This window comes from Apodemus sylvaticus, chromosome 3, assembly GCF_947179515.1.
Source record: "Apodemus sylvaticus chromosome 3, mApoSyl1.1, whole genome shotgun sequence".
Lineage (NCBI taxonomy): Eukaryota > Metazoa > Chordata > Mammalia > Rodentia > Muridae > Apodemus > Apodemus sylvaticus.
In genome coordinates, this window is record NC_067474.1 from 82,393,399 (window position 1) to 82,401,086 (window position 7,688).

Below are 7,688 nucleotides of genomic sequence, written 5' to 3' on the forward strand. Positions count from 1 at the left end.
GGAATTACAGGTAGTTGTGAGCCATAGAGCCATCAGATCTGGGTGCTGGGTATTGAACTTGGGTCCTCTGGAAGAGCAGCAAAGTCCTTTAACCGCTGAGTTCTCTTCTCTTTTTGGGGAGAATTAGGAAGTGTGGCTACTAGAAAATATATGTCACTAAGGGGCAGGCCTTGAGATTTCAGTAGACTTTGCCGCAATGGTTCCAGTAATCTCTGTGAGACAAAGTTTTACAGACTGAGGCAAGAAAAGTTTCCTGGAGCTCTCTGACACCCCTATTCAGAAGCCGAAAATCTCACTTGGCAATTTGCTTTGCTTCTCAACTCTCCCCCTACTTAGTAGCCAGGACTAAGAAAAACCAAGCAAATTAAGATGTAAAAGAATCCATCTTGAAGTAAGTCACTAGCCAGAAAATTCTGCAATACTTTGCTCCAGTTGTTTACATAATCACATGTACCTCCCAACAGTATATAAATGAAGTATGGCTCTGACACTATGGTATGAAAAGCATTAATTAGCACAGTGGTATAAATATATTTCACGTGTCTTGACTGTATATTAGCTTATAAGTCATTGGACATAATCTAAAAGATATAATGTTATTAAGAAGAGGTTAGTTTAACCAGCAACACATGAAAAATACAAGTTTCTTTTGTTTTTTGACCCTCATAGTCACCCTTGCAGAACAGGTGGATTTGAAACAACAAGCCCAGACTAGAAGATATGTACATCTGAAGAACCCTATACAATGTCCTTGCTGAACGGGTAGGTGTGGAGCAAGTTAAAAAGAATTTACATTTGAGTTGGTGCAAAGCTCAGAGCTGCCTCAATGGAAGTTTGTGCAGAACTCTTTGGCCAAAACAACATTCTTAACTTATGCAGGTATGATGCAGGATACTTATTACTCATGGAGACCCATTTAGACTCAAGGAGTTTGACAAAATGTCCTTTAAAGTCTCTTTAAAAATTTATATCAAGAAGATTGATGTCTGTGTTCGAGCTTCTAAATTTGTTACACAGAAAAACGTTTTACCTGGTTGATTTTATACTTCCTTGTGCCAAATTGTTATGCCAGTTGTTCCTTGTGCCTTCTTTACTGGATACATCTTTTGATATGTAAATGTCAATCCCTCATGCTTAAAGGCTCATGCCCCAAAACAGAAAAATACATTCAGATTCAAACCACTTCTGTGTGTGTGGTTGTGTCTGTCTGTCTGTCATCTCGCCGAACCTGTGCCTTTTCCTGATATCCAAAAGTTCCCCCTCGGATCTAAGTCTTCCCGGCTGGGACCATCCGCGGCAAGACTTGTGCCTTCTGTGCTTCCTGTTTATGGTTTAAGATGGAGCTGTTTCTTCAGGTGCCTGCTACCTCCTCCTTCTGCTCCATCATGGACTCTAACCCTCTGGAACTATAAGTCCCAAATGAATTCTTTCTTATATAAGTTGCCTTAGCCATGGTGTTTCATCACATCATAGAAAAGTACGCAATATAAACGTTGCTATGAGGAAATGGGCTACTGCTGTGAAAAACCTGATCATATTGGTTTTTTGGAGGAATGTGTAGGGTTCTGGAATATCGGACTTAATCGTTAAAAGCTGTAAGCAGAGCTCAAGGGCCTAAAAAGAACTTAGAAGACAGTAGTGCCAAGAGCAACATGTTCTGTGAAGTCTAGTTCAAGATATTCCAGGAGGCAACAATATTAACAATTAGGTTAGGGACCATTCTTGTGATATTTTGGGGAAAAAATATTACTGCTTTCTTCCCTTGTTGTAATCATTTTCCAGAAGTTAAATTAAAAGGTAATAGACATTTCTTTTTGATGGCGGATACTTCAAGACAGCCTAATATTGGTTCTGTTGTGTGGTTATTAATAATCACTTCCTTGCAGACCTATGATGAAAAAAGAGTAAATGGGACAGAAAGAAATACAAATTGTAGTTTGGAGAAGAAAAGTACACTAGAAAGCTTAATGTTATTGTCAAGGTTATTGCTGGAAGAGAGGCTGTGGTTGCTTAAGATTATTATATATTATATTATATCATATATATATTATATTGAATGATTAGATTCATTATGCAGAAGGCAAATTATACAGATGGATAATAGAAAATGGTACCGTCAGTACTAGAAACCACCTTAGTTTCCAAATTGTAGAAGAAACTGGCCTAAGGAATTTTCTTTTCCTAGAAAAGAACAGCAAATAAAAGCTGACACAAATGTGATTAAATAGGGCCGATGTTCACCCCATGCTGGTAAGCAAATTTAACAGCATTGTCAACATGGTGCTGGCTTTGGAGTCAGGAAGGAGGATATGCAAGTAAAGAGGTCAGGAAATCTTACTCCATGGTTATGGAGAGCCACCGAGTCCAGGTGTAGGGCTGTGAAGTCCCTGCATGGAGGTCCCGAGAGGCCATTGTGTGACGATGGGAAGGATGACTTGCTTTAGAGACTCCAAGATGTAAAAGGTTCCAGAATCAGGAGACAACTGCCAAGAACTATTTCACACAGGAAATAGAATCAACCCAAGAAAGAGAGATTTATGTCTTTCAGGCAACAAAGCCAGAGGGGCAGTGCCAGCTCTACCCTTTAATATTGGATCCAGAGCAACAGGGTTTAGAATTTATCCTGCTGGAATTTGGGTCTCGCTTTGGTATTTCCTCATTATGCTCCATTTCCCCCGTTTGGAATGGTAATATATATTATGTGACATTGTATATTGGAAGTATTTGATCTGCTTTTGACTTTACAGCATTATAATTAAGAGGTCACCTGGAGTCTTTGAAGACACATTAAGCTTTGAAACTGTGAAAGACTATGGGACTTTTGATATTTTGTGTTTTACATTGTAATATGGCCACAAGACTACTGAAACCTGTAATGATAATTTTGGAATTTTGGTTTATTTTTAAAAAATCACAGAAATATAAGAATGTGTTTTCACTTTTAATTCCAGGTATGTGATATGGGGCTCTGTCAGATGGTTCAAAGCAGCTGACTGTGAATGGCCTTTTACTACAGCAGAGGAATGATTTTGCCAGCTGCAGATCGTTTCCTTGATTTTATGACATTTGGAATTCTGGGGACTTTTTAAAGGGTATACAAATGCTACTAGATAGGTTATTGGTTGGTTGCTGTTAGTTGCAGTTTGTTAAGTAAGAGTACCAAGAAGAAACAACAACAAGAAGAAATAATGGTGTAGATCAAACTTGCTCTCAAAGTACTTGATGCCCCTAATCAGCAGGAAATAGACTAATGATAATGTTGCCCCCTTTTTGACTCCTGACTTTATTCAGGGAGTGCTTTTTTCCCCCCAAGTCCCTTTTTCTCTCCTATCTAGTGTAGGAGGTTTAAAGGATGGAAGAAAAGGGGTGGAGAAAGCTGGAAGAAAAAAATAATCCACAAAGTAGAAAACTCTGGTTATAAGGACCAATGAATGGAATGAGGCAGTTTGAATAAAATATTCCCTTATAAGTCCTGTGTACTTGAATGTCTGGTTCCTAGTTGGTGGCTGTTTGGGGAATACTAGGAGGTATGGCCCTGTGGAGAAAGCATGTCACTGGGAGTGGGCTTCAAGTTTTCCAAAGACTCTTGCCATTTTGAGTTTGTTCTCTCTGCTTCTATTATGGTTTGACACCCTCCCCCCATGCTAGGCACTGAACTCACACATGCTCAAGCCTTATATTTTATTTTGAGATAGTCTATTATTAAATTACCCTAGCTGGTATTGAACTGAATAACTAAATGACAGGCATTCCTGCATCAGCCATTTCACTTCAATGCCAGGAAACTCAAAAGGTAACGGATGCCTAACTCTGATCTGTTCTTTCAGCATTTAAAGTCTTCTGCATCTCAGGCAATCCCTCTGGGGATTCACAGTCCATTGGTATTTATACAATTTGCTTAATTATCCCCAGATCATTATCTCAACTAGAGCAGAATCTTAATAGACAGTCCTTAATGTCTTTATCCTTGTCTAGGTGAACTTCATCTCTTGGCAAGAAAATAAAATTTTCTCTAAGCAAGACTGGATAACACCTTTGCCATGGTGATTAAAACAACGGTTCATTTAGAAAATTTTGTGGTGTGTGTGTGTGTGTGTGTGTGTGTGTGTGTGTGTGAAAGAGAAAGAGAGAGGAAAGGGAAGAAGAGAAGGAGGAGGAAGAGGAAGAAGAGGAGGAGGAGGAAGAGGAAGAAGAGGAGGAGGAGGAAGAGGAGGAGGAGGAGGAGGATGAAGAAGAAGAAGGAGGAAGAGGAGGAGGAGAAGAAGGAGAAGGAGAAGAAGGGGAAGTTGCACAGCCTGTCCTGCACACTTCTGAAAATAAAGGCATTCTGGGGAGGGTACCCAAAGATCTGCACTTCAGAAGAGGTTTGCTTCCTACCCTGAAGTGTGTGGTGTGAGAGGATTTTTATCTCAGGCCACAGAGGAGGCCTCACTGAGGAATGTGCTGCACCAGCATCATTCTTCAAGATGGAAGGCTTATACTGTTCCCAGGGCCCCTTAGAAACATCTCTATTTACAGGGGACTTAATGACTACCCAAATAACAGTCTGTTTGGTCTTTGAATCCAGCACCAATTCAAAGTCTCAGGCTGAAGTGTATAGGTAGTTAGGTAGTGTCCACCTCATTTACCCAGGATTCCCTTATCATTTATTAGCATTTTCTGAGCTTCTTGAAAACAAAGAACACCAGCACTGTGCTTGGTCATGGGAAGGCAGAACTGAAAATAGGCCTTGCCAACAACTTTCACACATCCTCTCACAGGAAAAAAACAAAGTGAGAAAAGACAATTCTTATGCTCTTACCTATTTAACCTCTGACACTGTGGTGGCTTGAATAGGAATGGTCCATATAGGCTCATAGATTTGAATACGTGATCACTACAGAGTAGCAATATTAGAAAATAGGGCCTTGTTTGAGTATGTGAGGCCTTGTTGAAGGAAGTGGGAAAGTCACTGGGTTTTGAGGTTTCAAATACTCAAGCCAGCCCCAGTGTCTCCCTTTTACTGCTACCTACCTAGCTATATAGAGTGTTCTTAGCTACCTCTCCAGTACCACGTCTGCTTGCATGCTGCCATTCTTACTGCCATAATGGACTAAACTTCTGAATCCATAAGCTAGCCTTAATTAATTAAATGGCTTCCTTTGTAAGAGTTGCTTTGGTCATGGTGTCACTTTACAGCAATAGAGACCTTAACACAGACACCAAATGTGTATGCATGCTATCCCCCAGTTCTGAGTAGACACCAATAGGGACTCTCACAGTTTATTGCTATCTGACAGTATATATCTAGAGGTAGTAAAAGACGTTGTAGTCTCAGGGTACAGTCCCATTAAGACATGCCCCATGGCAGCTACACAATCAAAGCCTTCATCTCCTGCTGACTTACTGACTGCTTCTATGATTCATCCCTCTGGCTTGCTACTATGTTAGAATGGACTTCAGAATTCAGGAGGACCCTTCCTTGTTCTTACATGTTTACTACAGAAGTTACCATTCAGAAGTGCCAGGTGGGTGGGATGAACAGGTTAAAGTACAGGTAGCAGAAATTTCAGGAACTGTCTTGGTACATTCCATCTCTGCATTTCTACATGATCATGGACACCAATTTGAAAGCTATCCAAACTCAAGTTGGAGTTTTATGGAGGCATAATTACATAAGCCCAAATGATGAAGTCACTGGCCATATTTAATTAAAAGCACTCTCAGCCTTCCCCCCTCGCCCCCCCCCCCCAAGATCTTGAGGCAGACTAAATGTTCTGCCCTTCTGGAATCATGTTTGATTCACTTGAGAACCTAAGCCATGTTTAAGAACTTTCGGACTCAGATATGGTAGACAAAGGGCTTCTTGGGATTACCAAATAGTGTTCCTTTTGTCTTTTCAAAGCCAGAGACAAAATCCAAATTTTTCAAACATGAGGAGATGTCAGGGGTTGGCCTGGTGCTGCTATGTATTCAAATGTTGAATTCTGGCCGTCAAGATCTAATTGTGCCTAGGAGCAGATCCTCATGTATACCAACTGGTGTTATGTAGACCTTGCTCCCCAATTGGATAAATAAAAAGATAGCAGTAAAAAATTTTTTTGTTTGTTTTTGTATTTGGTTTTTTTGAGACAGGGTTTTTCTGTATAGTCCTGGCTGTCCTGAAACTCACTCTGTAGACCAGGCTGGCTTCCAACTCAGAAATCTGCCTGCCTCTGCCTCCCAGAGTGCTGGGATTACAGGCGTGCGCCACCACCGCCCGGCTAGCAGTATACTGTTAAAGTCTGTTCTATGCATGTGCCTCCTCTGCACCCCACCCAAGAGCCCTAGATTCACGAAAGAAAGACATGCACATGCAACCTTTATATTTTAATATGCATATGCGTTAACTAGCCCAATGACTGAGCCCTTCCAAACCTCCCCACACCTAGCACCCTCACTTTCTGTATTCCTGAGTTAATTCTTTCTAAATGTGTTTTGTCTTTGATGTCCCGGTTCCTTCTGGGCAGTCCTCCCATGGGGCCGCTCTCCTCTTGCACCTACATTTCCATTGTCTCACCCTCCTGCCTCTTTGTGGCATGGTCTGTCTTATGCCCCTCTCACGGCAGACCCTTCTTATGGCAGAGTATCTTAAAAAGTCCCACCTCTGTCCTTTTGCCCAGCCCTTGGCCCTTGGCTCTCTTTTGACCAGTCAGAAAATCAGCTGTTGGCAGAGGCTTAAATCAAATTCCCAACTTAAAAGTGGCTACAGCCAATTACTGGGGTTTCAGTTAATGGGCTGGGGTCTCAGATAGGGACCATAAGGAGAGAGAGGAGGAGGAATAGAGAGGAGGAAGAAGGAGAGAAGACGAAGGAGAAAGAAGATGGAGAGAACAGAGGTCTCCATTAGAAGTGCTGGACCAGGAGCTTGCAGCTGAGAGGAACGGCCCGTAAGGATGGATTGATGGAGCAGAAATAACCTGGGCGAGACCCAAACAGGAAGAACTTGGGGACTGCAGCTGGGAAATTAACAGTCTAGCATATGGAAAAACAGATCAGGGATAATTTGCCCAGTAATTGTGCTAAAGCAGATTTTAAAACTCCATAGGAGTCTGCCTGGATCATTGGGGAGGCAGTCAGGGTCTTATTAATAGATAATAAAATTATTAAATAACATTTAAAAGTTTCATTTACAAGGGGACATTTCTATAGTTCTTTACCACTCGTTGTGATTATTAATTTGTGCCTGTTTGTTTGCTTGTTTGTTTTGAGAGAGAATTTTACCATGTAACCCTGGCCTGCCTGAAACTCCCTGTGTAGATTAGGCTGGCCTTGGACTCATAGAGATCCACTTATCCCTGTCTTCCCAGCACTTCAATTAGAAGCATGCAGTTCCATGCAAGGCAATGGTGGTTAATTTTGAATGATAACTTGATTGGATTAAAAAACACTTCGTGACTGTAAGATGGCTCTGCAGGTAAAAATTTTTCATTTGTGCCTGGTGACCTGAGTTCCATCCTCAGAAAAAAATGGTGGAAGGGGAGAAGTGTCTCATAAAAGTTGTTCTCTGACTTCCTCACAGAATCAGTCTCTCTCTCTCTCTCTCTCTCTCTCTCTCTCTCTCTCTCTCTCTCTCTCACACACACACACACACACACACACTCACACGAATCTTTTTGAAAAAGAACAGCACTCTGTGTGGTGGTGTACATAGGAGGCAGAGGCAGAGG